Source organism: Ammospiza nelsoni, chromosome 1, assembly GCF_027579445.1.
Source record: "Ammospiza nelsoni isolate bAmmNel1 chromosome 1, bAmmNel1.pri, whole genome shotgun sequence".
NCBI classification, from domain to species: domain Eukaryota; kingdom Metazoa; phylum Chordata; class Aves; order Passeriformes; family Passerellidae; genus Ammospiza; species Ammospiza nelsoni.
The window spans coordinates 30,792,927-30,819,314 of NC_080633.1; the positions used below are offsets into that span (position 1 = coordinate 30,792,927).

Here is a 26,388-nt window from a genome sequence, read left to right on the forward strand (position 1 = left end):
ATAGGCATTTTGTAACATTTTAGTTCTTAATATATGTAATTAGACATTAATTTATTTTCTGCCTTTGCACAGAGGCTTCTTTTAAAGAAAGACTTCAAATGGTATCCTGTTATTTTTCTGTTTAGCTCCAAAGTAATCTTTACCCATGATAGGCATTCTTTGCAGAGCTTCCTTCTTTAAATATGTGTAATTAACAATAGTCTCTGAACCTGCTTTAACCAATGCCTGCAAAATGAGTCACTGAACTGCAGCTTCACTTGATAGAAAGCAAACTATCAGTAGCTGTTTAAACTTCCAAGAAAACAGAATGCTGCATATGGAACATGCCTTGACTTCGGTTCTTTTGAGGAGTGAGAGTCCCCAATTCAAATCTCTGCAACGTCCCATATGGTTCACACTTTGTTCACCCACACTTGAAGTATCTATTCCTAGCACTGTTGGTAAAATAACCCTTTACAGGTGGCTTATTTTATGACTGCTTTGGTTTTGTGAGAACAGTCTATAAAAGCATCAGGGAAAACACTGTAATACTTTGTGAGCTGTATTTATCTGTATATACCCTATTGCATAGAAATTTAATTCAGTGAGCATTTTTTGAGAATTGTTGATTGTAGTATTAAAAACTGGCAACAGCTTTTATATCAAATGGAGTCAAACATAGCTCAGTTTCACACTTGGCCTCTTTCTCTTACAGTGCAATTTGGTACATGCCGTGAATAATCCATACAGAGCACAACAGGGCATTCAGCAGAAAGGCACATATTTATCTTATCACAGTGGTGCTTAATAGGAAATAATCTTGTACTTCCCTAAACAAAGAGTTCAAATGCCGAGATACTCCAGCTGATTTGGTATCTTTCTGATGTTTCTTCTTTTGTGTTAAGTGCAGGCTGTGGAAAGAGCCAAAAATTAAATTGGCTCACACAAAAAGAAAGTAAAATTTCGACTATTCTCATTGGCATGAAGAAAGAAGATAACTAATGTGAATGTGTATTTGTCTGTTTCTGTGGGCTACATCTAATGCAAGAAAGGGGACACATTCAGTATAATCAGATTACATGTGAATGTTTTTAGATACTTCAGGAACATCACTTTTGGTAGGAGTTATGTGCCTAAATATTTTCAAATCTACTCCTTAGTGTCCCGCAACATTAGAGTTTGCCTCTGAAAACTGAGTTGCTTCACCAACCATTTCAATGTACCTCTGTGACATGTACAGAAATGCAGTATTGAAGGGCAGTTTCAGCCTTGGGATCCTCATTTTTCTTTCCTTCAGTGAAAGAGCAGTGAGGCAGGATGTATTTTTACTTTAGTCGTGCATCCTGCTTAAAGTTAATGCCGTGAACTGGAGGAGGATGAGCGTCTCCATGTGGCATCTCTTCTGTCCCCCAGCTGAGCAAGGCTGAGATGTGCTTTGTCACCTTTTGGAAGACACTGAAATTTCTGGTTCCAGTGTAGTCCCAGTAATAGTGGTAGGAGAAGCCTGCCATTTCTCTGAGCAGCTAACATTTGATTAGAATTTCTTAAAAGATAAATGTTGGTAAATTTCCTTATTGTATCCATAGGAACTGAGTTCCCTTTTCCAGTCCTCCTCAAAGGTGCATATTTTTTCATACATGGCCAATGTTTTTGTCCCATTGCAGTTGTTATTGCTACTTTTCCTTTCTCATGGAGTCTGTTTTCATGAAGGTTAATCTTATGAGATAAAGAGATGGAAGGGCAGTTCCATCCAACTTTAAAGGACCTTTCCAACTGAAACTATTTTATGACTCTGTGATTCCTATGATTCAGCTTCCAGCTTAGGTCTAAAGTATGTATCAGGTTATAATTGTTTCACCTGTGAGATGCTCCAGTAGTTGCAGGTGTCCCTAGTATTCCAAAAGGAAAAATAATGAATTGCCAGTGACACGGCCAGCTTCTTACTGTGATGGTGAGCCTGTGATAGGCAGCTCATATATTTATTTATGGATTGTAATTTAAATGGCAAAAGCCTGGGTGTTCAGTAGTGTTAGAGTTGGGGGTTTTGTGCTTTTTCTTTTTAATTCCTGCTAGTCTTGAATTTCTTCAGGGAATAGGTTGCTATATTATGTTACACCCCATGGTTAGAGAGGTCTGAAATAATTTTTAAGCAGGACACTTTAGGCACATACAGTATACAGACAGTATTTATGACCCTTTTTTTCTATGGTGTAACACCAGGATGCTATCTCATTTGAATAGCAATCTGTGTGTCTTGTACATAAGAGCTGTGAAAATCTTCATAATATATGTTAAATGTTGTTATTTTGGGTCATGGTTGTAAGTTACAGCAAAATGGTGAATGTACTTTTTTTTACAATATATCTAGCCTGCATATATATAGCTTGTGTATGTACATTCATACATGCTGTTTACACAGAAGATAGATGTATTAAAAAAAAAAGAAAAAGCAGGAGGCAAACTGGTAAAGCAGTACTGCTCTGTAGATGAATGGTATAGGCCAGCCCACTTCATGGATGGCTTGTTCCGTCAATGAAAAATTCTGAAATGCTGTAGAAAGGGTTGTGTGCACTGTGCTAAATTTCTGTGGTTTTATGATGAGATGTGCTAAGTGGAAAAAGAACATATTTCTTTAGAATTGCTTTCCCTTAAAACCTAAATTGTCTGAAAGCCCATTGAAAGACCTTATGTGGAACAAGCGAAAATGATGCAAGTTTTATTCAACCATTATCTGAGGAACCTCTTTGGATTGAGTTTGTCTGTAGAACCAATTCACATGGGTATTTCCTTATATCACATGATGCAATAAATGTGGAACCTCTAGCATAGCAACATCTACTTGCACCAACTCTGTAGCCTATTAAATTGATCCCAGCTCTTTGAATCTTCAGGGACCAGGCTCTTGCTAATCTGTAAAGCTGTTAGGTGAATGCTGAATCTCAACAGGGAAATGTTTGCTTTGCTTGTTATGAATGGTAAGATCATTAAGAAAATGTTTACATTCTGCAGCCATTGCATGTTCTGAACTGATTACTGTGCATAAAAAGAGCTGGTCAGAAAAAGAAAATATTTTTGTATCACAGAATTAGGGTTGGAAGGGACATCTGGAGATAACCATTCAAATCCCTCTGCCAAGGCAAGGTCATGTAGTTAGGGTAGAGAGACAAGTGATATTAATATATGACACTAATAAATTATGAAGAAGAAAATACCTGAAACTCTTGATCTTTATGGGAGTTTTTCAGTTGCTGCAACTATTGCTAAAATAGCAGTGTTTGGTATCACAGTTTCCTGATGGAAAAACCACACATCCAGTTTACCCAGTTTCTTGCTTTTAATATTGCAGACAGGTGAAATGTTGTTGTGGAAAGCTGGTCAGGGAGCTTTTTACTGTCTCTGGTTTTCAGCAGCATTTCAACATGCCTGCTGCTGAAGATAAGTTCAAAAGGTGTCTGGGTTACTTACATGCACCCAGGTGAAATCAGCTCTTTTATCTATCTGTGGTTACTGAACTGAAATCCAAATGTGGTATATAATATTTTGGAAATTGCTGTCCAAACTTCTTTCTGCTCTTCAACAACATTATGTATTTTTCCAGGTCTTTGGAGTCTTCTAAGAGCTGCTATAGTCAACAGAAAGTGATATTTCTTAATAAACTGAGTGGCAGAGAAAAAAGCTGTATGCTAAATTCTGCCAGCTCCTACTTTTCTATCACTTTTCTGTCATCTTGTTTCTGAATTTCTTTGATAGGCATTTGTTTGTTCCTCATGAGAAATAGCTTGTTTTTCCTCACTGTAAAGCTGACTCCCCCTGTTTTCTCATTCTGCTTTTCTCTGCATTTTCATAAATAATTTTCCTCATATTGGTAAAGACTAAATATAGAAAAAGTTCCAAAATGCAATTTTCACTACTGTTTTAAAAGGAAAATACATTGAATGTTTATATTGCAGTCCCATAACCATATCTTCACCAGCAGTAGATGCTGTGAACAGATGAATATTTTGATGAATAATCATGTATCTTATTTTAAAATGTATTTTGTCAGCTTTTTGGTAAAAAGATGTAAGAGAATTTTGAGTCCAAAACAAAGAAGTAAATTAAATACTAAAATCTCTTCTTCACACCTAGGTCTGTTTTGGAGGTGTTTAAGTTCCATTGAAGTCAAGTGCATGGATCTTTTTCAGATTTCTGACTGTAGACTGAAGGAATCAAATACATTTCTTCCTTGGGATGACTTTGTGATGAATTTTCTTAGATTAAAAAAGAACTGTGTGACAGGCTGGATTAGATATGTATGGAGAATTCAATGAATATGGGCCAATAGGATCCAGGATTAATACGTGTGTTATCTATATCTATCTGTCTATGTACAACAGAGTACTGCAGCTCTTTAAAAATCTCAAAAAGAAAAAAATCTACAAGCTCAACCTTAATATAATGTGTGTAAAAGAAGGATTCTTGCCTCACAGCACTCCCTGCTCTTCTTAACTTTGAATGCAAAGCATGACTGAGATGTGCAGCTCAGATTTTGACCTCTTGAATCTCCTTACAGAACTCCAAAATAGCTTCAGTCTGACAAAAATCTTAAGTTTACCCTTATAAAATGTAAAAGATGTTGCAGTTTAGAGACACTCTCTGTATTTTTCTCATAATAATTTAAGCCTGGCATCTTTATCTAGGTATTTCTACATAAAATCCCAACAAGCTTGATTGAAAAATTTAGATTCAAAATGTGTTCTGCCACTGGGGATTTAATGTACAAGACTACCAAATAATGAATAAAATGCTCTGTGCATGCATTAGATAAGAAAACATCATCTTGTTCACTTGCTATAATTAAAGTTTGTAAATACATGGAGCTACTTACTATGCTTTTTTTCTTCCTCTTATAAGTAATTTGCACCTTTAACAATGAAAATTGATAATTAAAGCATTAAAGTGTCATAGTTCTAATATGTGCTTTCATACTCGCACATGTTTGTGAAGCTTTGATATTTTGTATGCTAATTCTTCAGAATTTAGGTCAGTAAATAATGACAATAACTAGACAGTGGCTTGTGGGATCAGTGACTACTTTCAGCAGATTCAGGTTAACTGAAGAAAACAAATCTGAAGGATATTTTTTGTATAACTTTGTGGTACTTTAAGATTATATATACATGCAAACTTTAACCTATTCATGCATAAAAGATTGCTGTCTCTTCAAACAGGTACTGTGCTTAACAATTAGAACTATATTGCTGTTTTCTTTCAGGTCAGTTGTTAATGTTGGCTGCTGAATGTTGTTTTTTTTTTTTCCTGGGAATTTGTCTTTCAAAATAACTATTTTTGTTCCATGTAGCCAAAGCACACGTCTGACTTTTTGATCATTAGCACCTTAAAAGATAAATTAGTTTTCTGGAAATAAATCTTGAAATGTTTATAAAGCTTGTAAAGATTCTTTAGAGTGGCTTTTTAAAATTAGAGGTGAAAACTTTTTCTCATTTTAAGTGCTTAATTTATCCTCAGTGCTCACTTAGAACATGCACCTCTAGAAAGAGCCATCAAATTTATTGTCCAGTGGCAAAATGCAGAATTCCACTGTCCCTTTTGCTTATTAGTAGTTCATTAATCCAAGGTGGCACAGTTATACTTTGATTGGAGTCTCGTGAACTTTAAATTGGTAAATGTGTATAAAGTTATATTTTCAGTGACCTTAGAAAAGCAAATCAGAAGATTGCATTCTCTGTGGAGAGTGAATATATGCTGTATATAACTGTGTTGATAATTAACCATTGAAATATGCTGGAAGATAGTGGAGAGGCTGATTCCTCATGTGGCTCATCACTGCAAACTATGAATCCCAACAGAAGATGCTGTGATTGTCACTAAGTGTATGACAAAATTTTCATGTGTTGTTACTGAATAGAAGTCTGCCATCACTCTAAGGGAGTTTGGAAAGCCTCCAAACTCAGAAGTTTGGATTCCCGTCTCACAGGAAATATTTAACCAACTCTGCTTTTATTACTTCTCTGTCTGTAATCCTGAAGTCATTGTGCTTGCTGGAAGCTTACACTGTGGGAGCATCCTGCATTGTTTTGAAGCAAACTCTTTAGCATAACCTGTAAAGCCTTTCCTAAGTTAGGAATTTTCCCTAGGAACGAAAATATTGTGTAATTCTAAATCAAGTCAGAATCTGAACATCAGCTGAAGAGATGTCCCCTCCCCATCTCATTTCAGCAATTGAGATGTGTCTTCCTGTGCTCTAATTCCATATGGTCCAAGGCCTACATTTTTATAGTATTGGAGGAAGAAGGGGCTCTGAATTTCCAATCTAAGCAGCTGGACTGTCATATATACAGAGTACTCCTTGGACTGTGCCAAGTATAAGAAATCCTAATTCTTTAGTGGGTGAGACCAGTCCTAGATAATTGCATCTACTTTTGTTCCTTTTTATTTTTTTTACTTTTTAAATTTGTTTGCTTTTATTTCTCTCCCTCTCTCCAGCATCTGAATTCCATTCTTAGTCTTGTCATACCAAATAATCTGTTTGTTCTTCTACAGATGATATTTGCTTTAATGTACTGTCTAACATGTTATTTAAGGAGGGTGGCATTGGGGGGAAAGTTCAGGGTTGTGTTGTGTTTTCAAGAAGATAAATATAGCTCAAAGACTATAAATAAAAAGTTTTGCCTCTCCAGGTGGTTCATTGCTCTACTCTATTTGGCAGATCAGTTAGTTTTCCTAATTCTTGTCTCTGTCAATCCTCACATTTCCTTGTGGAGAACTGATGTTGCAACAAGAGATCTTTTTACAATGTCATTAGCAGGGTTCTTTATATCTGAAAGCAAAAGTAGTGTGGAAGATGTTCATGCTTCCTGCTTTGCTTTAAACACAATTTACCTCCTGAGTGGTTTGGCTCATCAGATAACTCTAAGTGATGTGGTGTCAGGACTCATTGCTGTGTGTTTGTGTTTGTTTTCATGGGGGCTGAAGACAGGACAGTGTCACCTCCAGGACAGGAGAGCCAGTGAAGCAGCATGGTTCAAAGAGCCACCAGGGGAAGGTTACATTTTGGGAAGACTTTTTCAGTGGCAGTGCCAGAATAAGCAAATCTAGTAACTGGCTGCTCGTTGTTCTCACTCTTCTCATGGACTGCTCAGCTGTGCCAGGTATACTTATTTGTGTGGCCACAGCATGAGATGGATTCAGGTACTAATCCAGGCTCAGCTGTTCCCAAAAGTAAGGGTTGTTTTTAGCCTGGATTTGTTCCTCAGTGTGGCTTACTACATAGCCACACAATGGTCCTGGCAGAGTTAGGAAGGAAGAGGGGAGAGAAAAAGTACATTTAACTCATGTCCTACATTGGAAAGAAAGGATCACAAGTCATCCTTGAGCAAGAGAAGCATGGTCAGCCTCCATAACTGTGGGACTGCTTAACCATAGTAAAGCTGGAGAAAAGTACTAAGGACTTCTTCATTTTACTGGTCAATTCTCATTTATGGATTTTAAGAATTACTTGTTCTGTCTGTGCACACTTTGGAGGCTCAGTGAACATTTTTATAACTGAATGAAATGACCAACCAAGTCACATCATCAGTCACATTATACAGCATACCACTTTCAAAGTGATAGTTCAGCATCTGGCTGCCAGGCATTCTTTCATATTCATCAAGACCTATGCAATGCAAAGCAGTTAGGAATATGTGAAATGTGCTTTGTTAAAAGATCACAGATTTAATATTTACCTATATGAATTTATAACATCTACAGTTTGGTAAGGCTATGTTTCTTAAATGTTGCATAATACAGAAAGTTAGATTAAACTCCATGAATAACAAATTTTTGATTCTTCATGTATTAGGCTAGCTGTATGAATACTGGTTATATTGAATACCTAAAAAAGGCATGTTTGCCAACTTTTAATGTTTTCACACCCACACACCACCTCCTAATTTTATCTCTGGCAGATGTGTTTCTGCAGAATAAGTGTTTCTGCAGTGATAATTATAACACTTATAACAGGTAATTTGCAGATTTGGTAACTCACAAAAAGCAAGACTATTTTGTTGCACCTTAATTTTGAAGCTGGTAGTCATTTCAAAACTTCATTAAAAAATCTAAAATGTTAGAGTGTATGGAATATCTTAATCTAGAAATAAGGCACTGCTTTGTAGCACTTAGCAAATTAATGTCTAAAGGGAGCCCAAGGTATGATTTAAATTGGGGAGGGGTGTGTCTCATACTTAAGATGATGATGTACGCATTGTGAGTGGATCCAAGTCCTGCTAGACCAATGAAATTCATGGGTTGAACCTGCCTCAGAGTTTGAGGTTTTTTTTTTTAAATTATCATCTCTAAGAAGACAAAATGATTTTCAGTTTTAAAAGCTAATACCACAGTAAGTTCCCCAGTCCCCCTTGATGACCTGTTTCTGTGTGTGATTTAGAAAAATACTTTATATATATTTATATTTCTACTAGTTAAATCTATTTCTGTTTAGTATTGTAGTTTAGACCTGCAAGATTTGTAAACTCTGAGAATTTCTTTTGGAAGTTTAATGAGGCCTGAAACAGATTAATACAAATGATGTGGTTTTGGACTGCTATTCTCTGCAGAGGAGGATTTTGATGTCATGCAATACCTAGATTTTTGTTCATTTTGTTTGTTCTTTTAATAATGACAAAGCTGGGCAGCTGTCAGAGGTCCTGAGGTAATACCTAATTTTTGTGGTGACTGTAGTTGGGCTGTGATATGGGATGTTGATGTCAACCTCAATGTCATCCTCTGTTCCAGCAGGGAGTCTGCTTCAGGTGCTGACCTCTGGCAGGAAATTCTGACAGAAAGGAAGGCAACTTGAGATGGTTTGACAAAACTCCCATTAGTTAAACATAAGATATTTTGAGTTCAAAATTTCTGGTTTAACATTTTGGCAGTTTCTGCCAAAGCGAAGCACTGAGCTATTTTAGGATCCCTGAATTCCTGCCCAAAGTTCCCTTTGTTATCAATTGTAGTTAACAGCTGACCTGAAGACAAGAAGACTAGTGACCTCTGCCATGATATTTTATCCTCTAACTTGTTCAGTGTTCCTCTCCTAGGATATCATTAGTTGTTCCTTCCAGTCTTCTCTTAACTAAATTGTAAAATTGTGTTACTTTAACCTTTTTTCTTAGATAACAATTTTAAATCTCTTCATGTTTTTTCTCTTGGATTTCTAAGGTGCTACCTGGAAGTGAAAGTTTCTTTTTCATAAAATTAAAATGATTCAAAATTATACTTATTGTTTATTAATCTCTCATTGCTTTGTAACCCTCAATTTGCAGAGATAGTCATTCTTGATTGTCTGGATTATGGATTAATAAAGGTTTATACCTCTCAATGCTTGACTGCAGGATATTGCCTTTATGAGTAATGGTGATGACAATTCCTTGCACATGGCTTCCTCTGTATACTGCTCTTTAAGGCTGCATGTGTTTTGCAGGACTTTCAGAATTTAATGTTGATGTCATTCATTTACAAAAGCTTCATGTTGTCTATATTCTCGATTTTTTTTCCTGTGTTGGGAAATGGAAAATTATCTGGGTGAGAAATTCACAATACTGATCTGGGGTATGGTAGGGCAAAAAAGAGGTTTTCTGTAGGTATAGAGACAACAAGGTGTTGTTTGCTCTGTGTTGTGTGACTCACATCACTTGTATTATAAAAGCATCTATTGTGTACTTTAAAAGAGTGCTATTTTGAGGCAGTAGCCCACAATAAAGGCCAGTGCACAATACACAAACTTTTAGGCTTCATGAAGAAAGCAGACATCAGATATCTTTCACAACACCCCTAAGGTGCTTGCAGCTGTTTCTCTAGCCTTGAAGTATATCTGTAGTGACTTAAAGTGAATACAGCTCATTTAGATATCCCCAACTCAGCTTTCAGTTGTTGCTGTGGGTGCAAAGAGCACGCTTTTATGTTGCTCACAAGCTGCCTCAGATCCTGATGAATATCTTTTTTTCTCTATTGAAGCATTCAGCAGTTGCCCTAGATGATTTTTTTGTGGACAAATTCATGAGTACGTGTAAGCTAAGTCAGGAAAATCCTGAAATAGCTACTGAGTACTTTGTCTTTTCTGTTTAGCTTTTTTTAAAGAGTAGAAGAAAAGAAAGGAACTCAAAACACAGTGCTTCTACATGAAATACTGCATCACCTTTCCCATGTGTTGTTTCTGTGACTTCATAAATGCTTTAGCTTTTCAGTCTGGTATACTAGAACATGCCTTTTCCACCATGTTATTGGATACATTGGATACTGCTTGCCTTTCCTCACAAAACATACAAGAAAGCTTGTTCCTTTGTGCACTCCTTAAGTCATTACCATCCAAGGAATCTGTGCTAGATGAAAAATGTTTTGATTTCAGATAGCTGATAAGGAGTGCCTATAGACTTGTGGAGGCACCATTCATTTCTCTAGCAGGGAGACTGAAGTGCAGTGGCTATCCTTGGGGTGCAGACCCCCAAAAGTATATTGGAATTTAATAAATCAGTGTTAACCATTATAAATCCTTCCAGTAAGAAATTCCCCAACCAGGAAACTGAAAAATTAAGCAAACCCAGCATTGGTATGCAGAGGATTTGGAAGAAGGACAGTGACACAGGGGCTTGAAAGCAGGATGGAGAAGGGAAAGTGAGGTAGAGTGAAGATGTTAAGAGCCATGGAGGTGGGAAGCACTGCACTTAGATTAACAGAATCTAAGAACAAGAATGTAAGAAAAAGGTATATAGAGGAGACATGCAGAAACCTAAGTATACATGAGAATAAGTGTGTCTAAAGTGTTGGTGAGGAAAAGAAATTTTTTGAAAGAACTTCCTGGGGAAATAGCCTCCCTTCCTCTTGGCACTGGTCCTCAGTGTCACAAGGGAACTGGGACTAGCTTCAGTAGTGCTCTACATGCCTAGATGCTGAAATGGAGATTTGTTTCAAAGTTGACTAAGATTTTACAGCTAGTCAGTACTTTATGGTGCTGAAAGCATTCCCACTGATAGGTTCCTAAGGTGTTTAGCTGGCACTAGTTTCAAAGTTGGTTATATAAGTGATGTAGCACAGTGGATATGGACTGGAAGAACAAATTCCTTTAATTGCATGCTAAAAGGAAATCTGGATTACCTTTGCTGTGCTTTGTATTTTCTTACCTCTGGGAAGTGTTTCTGAAGAAGTAAAAACCTTCTACATTTGGGATTAATAGTCCTTTTGGTGTAACTGCCCAGAACCAGTCCTGGGAGCACACACCCTGGGAGCAGAGTGCCAGCAGGTCCCTTTGACAGCTCACATTGGCTGGTGCAGCAAAGCTGCCTGCTTTGGTGGGGAAGAGCAAAGATCTCAGATGGAGGATATCACTTGTACACAGTGGTCTGTGCAATACAGTAAATTGTGAGTTCATGCAAAATGGAATTAATACTATAAAATTGAGCGTGAATTATCTTTAGATTAGCTGCTTTTGACTTCATTATACCAGGTATTTGTCTTAACCTCCCTTCACTCCTCAGTTATGATGTGGCAGTTCAGTTATACCATGAAATGACAAAATAACAGACGTTAAAAAAATCACAAAACATATTCTACATTTAATCTTTCTGGTGTATGTCTTTACCATCCTTTTGAGAGGGGTGTTTTAATGGTGCAAGCATTATCTGATATTTTCCAGTCAAAAATCAGGTCTAAAATCTGTGTACATGTGTGTCTATAAAAGACAGAAATATGATAATACTTCCTGGACTTGCAGCATCCACTGTTCTGATGTTTTCAGGGCTTTAGCAGCAGGTTTCAGGAATTTTGAATTGTACATTGACAATTATTCCACATTAAAAAAAATTAAAAATTTCTGGTCAGTGGTTGAATATGCCACTCAATATTACTTGAGAAGTAAATCATCCTGTTATCCATCACTGTCTTCTTCCTGCCATTCCAGCTGTCCAGAGGTACTTTCTGCAGTCCTGCAGAGAGGCAGGAGGTGCACAAGGTCTCCTTAGTTGGAACACATGATGTTTTATTTAACCATCCATCTATGTTGAGCAGTGACTGTGCCACAAAAATTGCACAAAGATTTTAACTGTAGGCGGTTGTTCATTTATTAATGTAAACACCATGTGCCTTGGATGTGCGAGCACTAAAAATAAAGTTGCAGAGTTAAAAATAGATCTCTGGGAGTACTGAGATGCTGCTTAATCAGAACCAGCTGCAAGCTGTCTAGAAAATGTAAGTTATATGGAGCCAGATGGCTTTTGCCCTTTTTGCTTTAGACAGCGTGTAATTTGGGTAACTGCAGCTACAGTAATGTATTTTCCTAGTCAAACTGTTTGATAAACATATTTGTTTCGAAGAGACACTTCCAATTACAGAGCCAGTAAAATGTTAATTTATTTTAATATTTCTCCATGTGGGTAAGCCAAAGGAAGGTTACATAATGACAAACTCCAAGGCATGCACAATTACTTCTCACAGCTGTATTCAGCAGGAGCTGGATTATGACTATGCATCTTTGTACAGGAACGCTATTATTCTGGGAACAATCCCACTGAAAGCTAGGGAAGAAGGATATAAATTAAATTAATAGTGAAGTGATCAGTGGGAGTTGTGTGAAGTCAGTTTGCAGGAGTAAGACATTACACAAAGTACAGGAAGTGTTTCAGAATGATTTCTGGCAAGTGCACATCAAACAAGAGCCCGTATGGTTTCAGGAAGGCTTTCTTGCACACTTGCTTAGCTGACAGTATTAAAACCAAAACCTCTTCTAAGGCTTGGCAGTTTCCACAATTCACCAGCCTGTTGTTAGGGTCCTGTGTTCAGACCACATCTGGGCATCTCAGTGACTAGTCTAGGGAGTGGGAAACTGAAGCTCAAGTCTGCTTTCTTTAATTTGGAAGCACTTGGTGTGAGAGATGATGCTTTGATTGGGAGGCTCAAAGGCAAATACCTCAAACTGCAGGATCATCCCAACTCTGCTCTCAAGGTCTCCTGGTCTGCATCTGGGGAGCTTAGTGTGAAATTGCAGAGTCTCAGACCATTGTAGCCGTGTGGATATAAATTGCTGGTCAGTCTTGTACCTGCATAGTTGGACGGGTGTTATGATTTTAGGAAAGCCTGGGGGAAGCAAGTGGGATACATTTGAGGAAGTAGCCTCTTTTAGGAATTATTGTAACAAAAGCCAAGCCCTACAAACCTCTGAAGCAAGTGACCACATTGCACTCTTTTTAAGCAAGGATGTCAGATTAAGATGGTTGTGCAGAAGATCCAGAAAATGAGTCTTGGTTTAAGCAAAGGCTTTTGATAGGTGGGATTTATTAAGGTGCCTGTTTTACAGGCAGATGATGCAAATTACTTTCATTTGGCATAAAGTAGTCATATTGAGTGATTAAATCTCTCCATGTCCTTCTCCCATCAGTGTTTTACATTTTCTGTGAAAACTGGATTTAGTTACAGTCTTGATGTTCCTTTCATATTCTAGGTTTCCCCCCTAATCTTAGCACTATTAGGTGTAATTAAATGAATAATTGAATTTTCTGAATGAAATGCCTTTTTCTCTATAATGTTTTCATTCTATTCAATAATTTTTTTTCTTTCTCTGCTTTATCCAATCTCCTATAATCTTTCAGCTTCAGTCTCTTCTATGCAAATTGTCATCATCATACAAATTTAAGCCTCCTGTGAGGAGCCACACAAAAATTCCAACCTGCTTCTGGAGGTAGCACTAGCTGCCTGAACTAGCTTAGTAGTGGGTTGGTAACATGTGTTTGTTTTATTTTCCTAAATGCTTATATTTAAATATATTTACAATGCAAATCTGTCTGAAATTGGTAGTGTGGCATTCTCTCCTCGACTTTAATTCTTTTGCACCTGTCACACCCATGAGTCATGAGATATTTTTTTTAGCTGCAAGTAGTTTAATCACTTCTTTGTGGCCTGTAATTTTTTATACTAATTTATGCAAGCAGAGTTCTGGGTTACAAGGTTTTTTGGACACATTTCAGTATGAAATTAACTTTCAAAAATGCTTTGAAAATGCAATTATTGACTTAAAAAAATTATTTGTTCCTGTTTGGTCTGTTTAATTATTGGCTGAAACTACTAGTGATTTAAGAACTTGCAAATCTGCCCTTGCCTGAGCATGATTGCAGGTTCAATTTACAAGTTTTTCTTAAAATAGTAACACTTAGAGTCAGTTTCTAAGATGTTTTAGACTGAAATCAAATTATAAGAATTTACCAGTTTTTGACAGCAGAAGTGATAAAGCTGTGCAGATGAATTTTTAAGTAGCTGTATACATGACATTCAGTCTTAAATTGATGAGGGCCTGGATTTAGATCATCCCAGCTGTAGGAAAAGCTCTGTGAGGATCTGATTGTTCCAGGCTTTCTGACTTGAATATTTTGTCAGTGACCTGAAAATGATTGCTACTCTATTTGCCTTGGGATAACTGTGACCCACTCCTAAACAGGAGAGCAAGAGAGGAGGGGGAAATAAGATTGCCCAAGCCCCTTGGCTAAGACTTCAGGGCTTCCTTTGTTAGGAATCTGGTGGAAGGGAGAATGCATTGCTTATGTACTATTTTCCTCCCTTTCACACATACCTATAGAGGAGATTAAGATAGGACACAGAATTAGCTTTTTGTTGGTTGTGCTGTTCAGCAGAATGGGTATAAGCCAAGATGTTGTTCCAGTAAAGATATTTGCAGTACTTAATGGGAGATAATTACTTTTAAGGGGAAGGAAGAGTGGAAGGCAGTAATTCCTTTTACCAAATTTAGAGTATATAATTGATTTCTGAATTTGGTGATTGTGCTCTAACTTCTAAAATTTCAAGTAATTTCCTTTACAAATGCCTCATGAAATATCTAAATATTTTACTTAAATGGCATCACAAGGAGGAATTTTTCATCCCAATGTTTTTAGCACAGGAGACACCTTCCACTAGACTGGAAAGCCCTATCCAAATTGGCCTTGAACACTTCCAGGAATGGGGCATCCACACCCCTCTGGGCAACTTGTTCCTGTGCCTCACCACCCTCTCAGTAAATAATTTCTTCCTAATACCTAATCTGAACCTGTCCTCTTTTGTTTTAAGCTGTTAACCCTTGTCCTGTCACTGCATGCCCTTTCAGAGGATTGCTGTCAATAGTTTAAATATTAGGGTTTTGCTAATCTGGTGCATTTTGAATGGAATAGCCTCAGGAGCATTTGCAGGAGCAGCCCAACATGCACCCAGTCAGGGCATGGAAGCCCCATCCTCAAAGATCCTGCCTGGTGCCCAAGGGCAGGCAGGTCACTAGGATGTAGTGTTACCCTTCCTCGCCAACCAGAACCTTCTGTTCTTCCTTTATTTCTTGCTGTGCATGGTCTGAGAGTTATTGTAAGTCACCTAATCTTGGTCTTCCCTGTAAAAGATGGATAATTTTAGAATATCTTACTATTTGCTTGAATTTGTACATGAAATGAAATTACGTATTAATTTGCCGTGTTTAAAATTGTTTTATGCCTACATATAAACAAGAGTTGAACACTGAAAACAGCAAATGAGCACAAGCTTCACATACTCCATCCTTTCTTTTTAGATTTTAAGAATAAAAACCTGTTTTTTCCTGGAAAATGCTGAATTTCCGATATAAAAATAAACTTCTTTAAACATGGAAATGCTAGTTTATTATAAAGTTTCTAGGCTTAGTTGCAAATCTTCCTCTGTGATTACTTTTAGTATTAGTCTAAAAGGAGAGCCTTGTCCTCATTTTAACACTGCTACAAGAGGGAAATTGGTTTACTACATAAAAAAAGCCCCAAGTTTAATAATTTAAACGCAAATGTCCCCTTTGAAAAAAAAATTAGGCAGAAAAAAGAAAGCTGTAATAAAGGCTCACGCTTATTATAGAGGGTCTTGCATACATTATGGAGTGTGCTCTTAAACCTACCAAGGTTTTTCTGCAGGATAACATTTCCAGGATCTTTGGGTTGGTTTACAAAAGGACAGGCAAAAAATTAATATTCATTAACCAGATTTGAAGCAAATTCATTAAATTGCATTAAATCCTTGTTCAGAATGCTTTTAAAATTAGCTTCCTTAATTTAATTTACATTAATTTTTTTGGAGGTGACCTAAACTGTATGGAGCTAATTTAATCCTGAATGAATATCCATAATGGGGTCAAACTAGTTTAGCCATGCCTTTTTAAAAGTAAGTCTGGATTGTTTTCAAATATTTTGATATTCCTTTGAATTTCTTCTTCATTTAAGATGAACGTCTAGAGCTGCTTTTACACATGGGTTTTTTGGTGGTTGTGTTGTTTGGAGTTTTTGGATTGTTTTCAACTGTAAGCAAAACCATAATTTTTTATTTAAAGTATGTTGATATCTGTAAGCAAGAGGACTCATTATATGTGTTCATAGATAGTGACCAGGAGACAGATGATATGAGAGTCTCAGGCTAGTTCTTGGAAAAGTGCTGAGCTTTTTATTCCATCTGCTAATATATTCCCTCCTCGGCAATGTATGTGAAGTGTATGGTTATCTGCTTTTTTCTGGCTTTCCTTACAACCTATAAAGGAATACATTTCCCTTTTTGTGTTTGAAAGGATGTTGATCTTATGTCAGAATTTACTGAGTGATTTTCATATCGTTTTTCACAAAAAAAAATTAGGAAAAGAAAAAATAGGTCTGTGAGGTGCAGTAAATGAAACTATTTTAATATTACTTAGGGTGGATGTATAGCTACTAACTACTCTCCAAACTAATTAACATTGGAATAAATTTTTAATTAATCAGAGTTTTCCTCAAATATGTATCTTCAAGCAAAAAAAAATTCCCCATACTTCTTTAATAGCATTAAATTTTTTAAATAAGGAAATACTACAAAAAATCAATGTGGGCTTTTTCTTGGTTACCTCTGAGAATCAAGATATTATGTTTGTGTGGAAGAGGAAAATGTTGTCCCTTTTCTGGCCTTTTCTTTACATGCTAAATAACTAAGTTTTCAGCAATTTTGTTTTGGCATTTTAATATTTGATTTGTAGCTCATTTCATTAACTGTGATGGTCTGTGTGAACATATTAATTCTGTGTGTAAAAGCAGCAGCTTTTAGTTCTAGGTCTGCTTCTGAGTGCTCTTCCACTCTCTGTATCTTTATGTATGTAAAGCTTAACATGCCTGAATAAATGATTGTTGCCACTTTTCCTGTCAGACAGAAATAAAATGTCTGATGCATTTGGCAGATCGTTTCTTTTTTTACATAAAATATCTCTGTGAAGAAAGAGAAAGGGGAAAAGGAGGGTGCATGAAAGGTCACACAGTTGTAGCACACACAAAGTCTTCTCACTCCCGAGTAGCACTAAGACATACCTGTGGCCCTCATCTTTCTTAAATCATAAATATTTGATAATTTTATGTTTTTTTATCCCATGTTACTGTGTATTTGGCTTGTTGATGAAAAAGTTGTAATATTTTGCTTTATTTTCTGATATTTGAAAATTATTGTTGCTACTCCTGGACAGAAAGGCATTGTGACCCCTGTTGGTGCTGATCTGATGCCTGCATTCTTAGGAATTCTCATTTCCAAGCTGCTACACTAATACTTCTCTACATTCTCCCTCACAATAATCATATTGAAGTCTCATTGCAATTTTCTGTGCTCAGTATGTGTTCAAAAGATTTATTTGCATTTCTATCCTGAATAAATTAAAATAATTTTGTTGGAAAATGGTTTCACAGGGCTTGAGTTTTCATATCTTTCAATTCCTGCATACTTATATTTTAATATCCTGAAAATGCCAAAAATTTAAAGGTAAGAGAAATGCAAATACTTCTTAAACATGCATTTAACATGTCTCCTGGATGCTTGAAGAGATAAACTATTTATGTACTCATAATCAAACTCAAATGTTTGAATTTTGTCACACCAGTGTGCTAATTTTTTTTCTATTTGGTAAAGAAGATTTCTTTACCAAAAAATGCAAGACTTGCAGAAGTTAACAGTATTGATCAGGGTTATATAACAGTAGGCTGAATATGAATTTACAAAAAGTTAGTTTTCTCTAGGTGGAAAACTAAATCTAGTTTGTGATGTAGAAATATACACTTAGAATTAATATATTCATACTTTATCAATAAATGTGTCATTCAAACTCCTAATACTTCTTTGCATGCCAAACTATGTTTCTGGTATCTGCTGAATAGTTTGTGATTGACAAATTCTTGGATTATTTCAATGTGAATGTAGGACTGTGAGAAAGATGCTTTCCTTAATAAGCAATATTAATTTCCTGAAACATTTGTTTTGCATTACAAGCTTTTTAAAAAATATATGCAAGAAATTTAAAGTACGTTGGGTTTGTGGTTCATTTTTTTTACAGCATAAGAGATGCAGTCACAATAATGTGTAACACAGGGGTTGAAACAGCACATATTTCAGATATGTGATAGATCAGGCTGTCATCTGAAGAATTGTTCATTTTCATAGCAGGCCAAAATTTGTGTAAAGTCAGTGATCTTGAAGTGCTGTCTTATAAGAATCTGAAAGTTTTGCTGTATTTTCAGAATTTTAAAGAGCCAGCAGAACTGGACAACAAAATCACTGAGGATCAGTTCTAGTAAATCAGGAGAGTGAGTCCCAGACAGGTGAATTGAATAATGATTAAAATATTCTAATGAGTTTTCTTTGTTGTTGGTGGTGGGTTTTTTGGGTTTTTTTTTTGGTTTTTTTTTTTTTTTTGTTGGGTTTTTTGTTTGTTTGCTTTGTTTGATAATTCAAGTACGTGGACTTGAAGTACATTAGTCAGCTCTGGAGGTATTTTACAGTTTGCTTTTGGCCAAATTAATGTTTTAGGTGTCAGATGTCAGGGTTTGGACTGGCACCCATAAACATAGCCAGGTCTTTTACCAGTTGTGATGGGTAGATCCTTACTGGATACCAGGTGCCCACCAAAGCTGCTTTATCCCTCCCCTCCTCAGCTTCTCAGGAGAGGGAGAACACAGTGAAAGGCTGCTGCACAGAGATAAAGGCAGGGAGAGATCCCTCACCAGTGCCTGTCACTGTCAAATCACACTCACTTGGAGAAATTAAATTATTCCCAGTCACATCAGAATAGAATAAGGAGAAAGTAACCCCCAAACCTTTAAAACACCAGTTTGTTGTCCCTCCCTTCTTCTAGGCTTGGTTTTACTCCCAGTTTTCTTTTTCATGTGAGTACCTTGGCCCTGGGTGCTGTCCTTAGGAAAAGGCTGCTCCAGCACTCCTGCTCCAGCTCAGCTCCTCTCTCTGTGGCTCCAGAGGTGCTGCCAGGAGCCTGCTCCAGCCTGGGCTTCCCGTGGGTACTTCAGGGTGTCAAGGGAAGCTGGTAGGAACAGGTTCGAAATAAAGGGAGGGATGCCCTTCTTTTTTTTTTTTTTTTTTTAATAATAACCTGAGTCTACAGGGATTGTCAGTACCTAAGGAGAAATTCCTGAAGGTTTTTTCAGCATACCACAATCATATCTGCCTCAAAAAGTTCCTTGGGAAGGGTTTGGACTCTTGAAGACTATTTTGGGGAGCATCACATATGTCCTGTTGTTACTTTTCCCTGGACATCTTCTTGAGAATACTGATAAAGCTAAGATATTGGTCTTACCTTATGTTTCATCTAACAACCAGTTGGAGTTGTAACAGGTTTTGTTTTGACTTCATAATTCTTAAGCTAAGAGGTTTTGTAGTTTATTTATTTATTTATTGAGAAAAAACCTATAATCTGATCTTGGCTCATCTTCACTTAATGGGAAGTGACAAAGTATTATCAAGGTATTTAAAGGCTCTGTTAGATGCACAGCTTCATCTCTTTTGAATAATGAATAGTTTCAATGACTTAACATTAGCTCTTTCAAACTATGGACCAGAATACTTTTGAAAAAAATGCAGTCAGAAATGTCAGTCTAGAGTTTTTTTGATTGTTTTATTTTTTCAATCAAATACACTAAATTCAAACTAAGCTTTGATCCAAGCATGTCTGATGTGTACTGAGGTAACATTGTTCAGTTGTTTTCCCTATTTTTATTCTTTTATGAATTTAAAGATGGACCCATTTGAGTCTACAAGATCAGCATGTATATGAAGACAAATAGTGCTCCTAAATGGATTTTTGAGTTCTCTTTTTGTTGGTAAAGTATTTCTTCATCATAATGTGACCATCAAAGACAAGAGTGTTAAACAAGTTTTTCTTAACTACCTATTAATGTCTAGCACTGAAAAGACTTATTCTGCTAGCAAACACTGCTACAGCAGCAAAAACATATTGTGTTAACCTCATGCTTCTGTGAGAAGAGAACAGGCTGATTTCCCACTGGGAGACAGAGAGGGGCAAGGAATGCTCCAGCTTAGCCATGTCTGTGTGGCTGCATGTGGTTTAATGATAGTGATTAAGTGATAGTGGCCCTGCTGTGCTGGGACGTGTCACAGCTGACTACAGGCAGATAAATTGCTACAATAGGTTTGTAGGAGAGCGTGGATTTCTGATGCCTGAATCAACATGGTGACTACACTTTTTTGCTGTTGTTCTGATGGCTTTAAGTAAGCCAAGTAATTTACTTACCAGCAGCATGTGGAATGCTGTGGAGTATGGAAAAGGAAAACAGAAGGTCAGTCCATTACTGCTGTCCCTCTCAGGGAGCAGCCTCAGCTTCCTTCTGAGAGCTTCTTGCATCCACACTGTGTAAAGTGGAGCTCTCCTTAGCAGGACTCGTGTAACAAATGTGGAAAATTCTGCAAAAGTAGTTTATGGAACAGCTATTGTTGATAGGACAAGCTAATGATAAGACATGTTTAAAAGTATAGTTGTATTTCTGGCAAATGTGGACCTAACACCTGCACTGGTCAGACCTTCTCATTTTATTTTTCCTGGAGCACTTGAAGACATATTCCTGCTCTCAGGCCTTTTAGTGCTCCCTAGCTGGTGGTTTTTTCCTTGCAACTCATTTGCATCCTGGCAGTTTTACTTAATGGTCACAAACAATTTAGGATCATTTTTCTGTGGATAATAATTGCCATGTCTGAGGATTACAGGAAAAATAGATTAAAAACCATTGACATTAAAAAGTGGTAAGATGCGCTCAAGGAAATGTTTAGTAGATTGCTTATTCATGTTGTATATCCAGAAACAACACTGTGTGATGAATCAGCGTCATTTGCACTCAAATTTTAGACTTCCAAAATAATTTCTTTTTCCTGTAGCTTTAAGCAGTTCTTGAAAGTAACGTGTTGCATCTCAGAAAGTCCCCAGACAAATGAATTTATCAGGAAAGAGATTTTATAGCTTCCTGAGGGAGGAGTTACAGAGGAAGGTCAATGGCCCAAAGTCACCAAGTTTAGCAAGTCCATTATAGGCTTAATATATTATAAAGTTAGGATCCAGTACATTTCTAGGGTTAAAATTTTTATTTTTAGAATTTTAATTTTTTTTAGATTAGGAATTATTTACATCACTGTAGGAGAAATTTCTGGTTCTGCTGACTTTAGCGTTATTGAGTAGAATACGTACAAATAATATGATTAAACAAATGAATTTTTTTTTTCATGAATGTATTACTTTATTTGATTTAACTCCATGTAATATGGTGTAAAATAGTTTTCTAGGACAGAAGAGAAGGTAACAAATGGTTGGTAAGAAATTTATGCACACTTAGAATGAAAATCAACTAGGTTTTAGCCAGACTAAGGTATCCTGCTAAATTCCTGTTTTTTCCTTATCTTTGCAAATTTGAATCTATCATGATGATCAAAATGGAGAGGAAGACTGTCAATTTGTTTTTTACAGCTCGTAGGAAACAAGCTGCTGCTTCATTTTGAAGACTACTGGAATATTTTATTTCTATATGAAGTGTGTGGGGTGTCTCTATTTTAAGAAATGCATAGCAAACCCCACATATCTCTATGATTGCAAAAAGTTACTTCTAAAGATAAAATAAGACTTTTTGTTGCTGAATTGTATGTCTTGTACAGTCATATTTTTGATTGAGGGAGGGAAGTGGCATTGGTGTGCTAATGATAACAGCTGATGCAAAAATGTCCTGGAAGAGGCAGTACTGTAGCATGGCTAAAAAAGTAAAAAAAATTGCAGAATCTCTGAATAGCAATTAGTGAGGCAATGGTAATTAATCGAAAACATTTGAAATTTTAAGTTTTTGTAGCTGAGTGTATCATATCAAAGCTTAGAAAGATGCTTATCATATTTGTGAACAGTGCTGTTAAATATTGTGAATGTTTAACAATCTCTTTCATCCACCCTTTGATGAGACAATTGTATAATTTGGACCACTACTATTTTCCATTCAGAAATACTTAAAATAACAGAAGAAGTCATCAGAGTTACTAAGAGGTAGGATATGATACTGTTCCTGTCTGAAGGACTTATACCAGAGGGGAAATGTGCAACAACTTGTATTTTTTTCCTCTCCTCCATCCCCTCTAGTCAATTGGAGACTGATTAACAACTGGTTTTGTTGCCCTCACCCAAAGAAAGCCCAAGTTCAGTGGAGGAGGTACAGGCTTCATTAGGTAGTTTTTTTCTCTGTCATTAAAGTAACATGGAAACTAGCCAAAAAGGCTCTAAGTTTATCTGAAGTAACACTTGCAGCTTTGTGGAAGTATGCAGCTGAGTAATAGTACAAAAATAGCAAGTTATTTTGAGGAAGAGCATATGTTCTGTAACAATGAGAAATTGGTATACAGATAAAAGAAATTATGTATCTAAATATAAATTTCAGATGAGAAGGATCTGTGGCTTAGTGCTGTGAAGTTTTTTGTAGATGCAGCCATTAAAAGTTGTTTAATGCTCATTTTTCTAACGTAGTTATTTAAAGATGTGCCATCATTGGTAAATTGCTGTACTGCCTTAGGGGTGCATATTTTGTAGTCTGTAGCAGTTCAGATAATAGGCACTTTTTATATTCCGGTGCACACTCAGATACAGGGTACCACACAGTGATAATTGCAGGGAGTTTTTTCTTACAAGAAAGATACATTGCAGAGCCATGGTGTTTGCTTACTATTTAAAGACGCTGACAGCCAAATGCAGCTGTCTTCTGTTAGAATTAAAAATTAAGACAACACTGAAAGAGATTTTCAGGTGACTTGAGGAAGCAGTTAGGTGTATATGCTTAGACACTGGAAAACGATTGCAGTAACATCACTTGTGCAGCATAATTTAAAATTTTTCATGGTTCGTCAAATAATAGAAAAGTTTGTTCAGAAGATAGAAAGTACTGTTTTGATGATGAAAACTTTTCCTCATAGAAGTTGCTCTATTTCATGGAAGAGATTACCTTCTTTATAGAAATATGAAGTGTGCACCAGGTCCCTCAAAGTCTTTACCTTTAAATGCTTCTGCATCTGCATTTTTTGTTTAAGCTTCCCCTTAAACAATTAGAGATTAGCATGTGTAAAAGTCATAGTGATGAGCAGAATAAGAGATTAGAAGATTAAGCTGCAGTTAGATGTTGAATAACTAGAACCTAAGGCATTACCAAATAAAATCAACGTCAAGCTCTACATAATGTAAAGCTGACTGAATAGACTGAGCTGATTGAGCTTTGAAAGCCTCAAAAGTATTACATAAAATAAAATCTTCATCGCTAAAGTTCTACTTTTCAGGAGGTATCAGTTAGAAAATATTAGATCTTAGGATAATCTTGGCAAAACCAAAAACAGTTCTTATTGGGTTTTGGGTAAGCAATTTTTGTCTTTTCTGAGCCACTTACACATCAAAAATCTGCATGCTATTTGCTGTCTGTAAGAAAGGCATGATTATGCTCAACTTCTGTTTCAGAGTTGTTGGCAAAGGAGGAACATACAGAATTTAGGAGTCATATAATCACTCAATGTATGTATTTTTAACCTGGTTGTCTTCCTCTCTCTCCTAATCATTGAATAACCAGCCTTATCTCAATGTACTACAAAGTACCTGTGTTGTTATTCCTGGGGAGGAATGAGGAGAAAATGTTCCAAAATTGAGACAAAAAATTATTGAGAAACTAGGAGAAAAGGCTAAGAAAGAAATCCTTATGAGATTTTTATCGTCTGGATTTTTTCCCCATATATTTTCTCTGTACTGCTGAAAGTATTGAGACAAAGTAAATATAGTAGCTTTAGCTCTTGCCTTTACAATTCCCTGAAAAAGAGGGATCACTTTGCTCTGAGCCAGCAGGCATCACTTCATCTAAAATAGTGCCAAAAAAGGGAAGTATAGGAGGTAAGATAGTATTTCTGCTGTTAAAATTTTAATGCACAAATTTGTATTTGGTGCTTGGAGCTGTTTTCTAGAAACAAAATTAAAAATATCCTAGTGATTTTCATGATCTTTCTGTATGTCTGGGATCTGTTTCATGAGTACTTACTGCTATGTTCTGCAGTTTCTGGCTGGGCTGCATACCCTGGTTTATTTTCTGTGTAGCAAAGTATGCAGAGGAATAGCTCATATACGTCCAGATCTCATTCTAATACTTCAGATGGAGTCTGCAAACTTAAATGATAGGTAAATTATAGTTGAGAAGACAGGAGAATACAAAAATATCACCAGCCACTACAACTGTGAAATCTGGCCCTTTAGGGAGCAGTCCTGTTGAGCCATTCTGGCCAAAATCAACAGTTGGGATATTGAGTTTGGAGAGAAATTGGAAGACAATTTTCTTTAATGAAGGAGAACAAAGTGTTTTGTACCATGCTCCCTTTGTAGAGACATTACTAGTACTCTATTTTACTTGTTTATTCCTGTGATTTTAAAAAAAGCTCCTCACAAAATGCTTCTCATTTGGAGCTTTGTACATCCATGCCATATGTTAAAAACATGATAAAGAGTAGTTGTAGAGTCACTTCAGCAACACTTATCCTTTGTCTTTCTCTGCACCCACACTGAAATAACAGACTTATTGTCTGTTATTTTCTGCACCATTTTTTCCTCCTGCAGACATAAACTTTCTGGCTATACCAGGTCAACACTTTTCAAATTGACCGGAGAGTTTATATTTCTATTTTATTTGTCTGACACACATTTTGAGAATCTATATTTAGGTTCTTTAAAACACTGGACTGGTATAACTGGAATACATAAACTAAGAATTGAAGCTTTAATTATGACTAAAAGTGAGTACAAAAAATCACTATGAGTTTTTGAAGTAGTGCCACAAGCACCAGCTCTCTAACACATTCTATGCCATTTTTAATATTTTCAGTGTGTTATTTGGAAGTGAAAGGAAATTGTAAGAGGATTTTGGGAGCCAAATTAATACTTCTGAATTTGTTTGAAAAGTGTAGTCTTCAAGGAGAAATAATAACCAATTTGACATATACATGCTAATATCTTGCCTTGTTTCCATATCTGCTGCATACTCTGAAAATGTGAAAGAGGGAAAAGGTTCTTATCCTATTTGATCTAATTTTGTTTAAAATATTTTCACTTTGAGCATCCTGTGACAGTCATTTTAAGCAATGGAATCAAAGATGGACTTATTGCTTGATTTTTTTCTTCATAATGACATAAAAGGAAATGTGTTGAAGTACAATGTGTGTTTAAGCACTGAGAACCCAGAGCTGTTACACAAAATGTTACAAATGTGGTATAATGTCACATGAAAATGCCTGTAGGCAAATATGAAACTCATAATTTTCATTGCAAAAATAATTATCACATCATGTTAGATAGAACATGTCATCAGTGGTTTGTTCTTGTGCATAAGGTGCTGATCTCTCTGTGCTTTCATCAATGTGTGAGAAAATTTCCCCAAAACGTGTGTTTTGTAAATGAGTAGCAATTTTCAATGAAGAGTTTTACTTCAGATATCAATCCTTTGTGACAGGTTCATTTATCTTGCTTTGGTCATCTCTTCTTTAAGTCAAATTGTGAACAATGGCCCAGATCACATTATCAAAGGCAATGGAATATTGGATTGTAAGCAAAAACATTATCTAGGAAAGACATGAAATCACTTTGAAAGTTCCAGCATGCTCAGAGTCTTTTCACATAGCAAGGATCCATGAGGTAAGAACAAATATGTACAAAATGAGTTTCTTTTCTGGCTGTGGAAAATGGGTAACATAACACAGAGAGACGCTGCTTTGTGACTATCGCTCATGGAGGAGGCAGTGCTGAACCTTCTTGGAGTGACTCCATCCAGGAACAGCTTGAGGGGCCTGTACCAGCAGTGATCCAGACATAAGATACATTCGTCTCCTAGACTCTGAAAATAAGCCATCTTTGTGAAGTAAATTTACTCCTTGTGTAACCCTACACAGGATAAAAAGCATTCTCATTTAATTTAGTGCTTGTTTAGTCTCAGAGTTTTTGTGTGTTGAAGAAGCCTCAAGGTGTTCCCAAAAAGGAAAGCTGGCATTGATTCTCCTGTGATGTGTATCATTCTAAAGCTTTCCTCTGATAGAGCTCTTGGC

The 26,388-nt window shown here is 36.4% G+C and overlaps 1 protein-coding gene across 1 annotated transcript in view; it reads left to right on the top strand.

The window, feature by feature from the left end:
- Positions 1-26,388, top strand: part of HDAC9 (histone deacetylase 9) — a 455,676-nt gene that overhangs the window by 35,032 nt on the left and 394,256 nt on the right. The window lies entirely within an intron of this gene.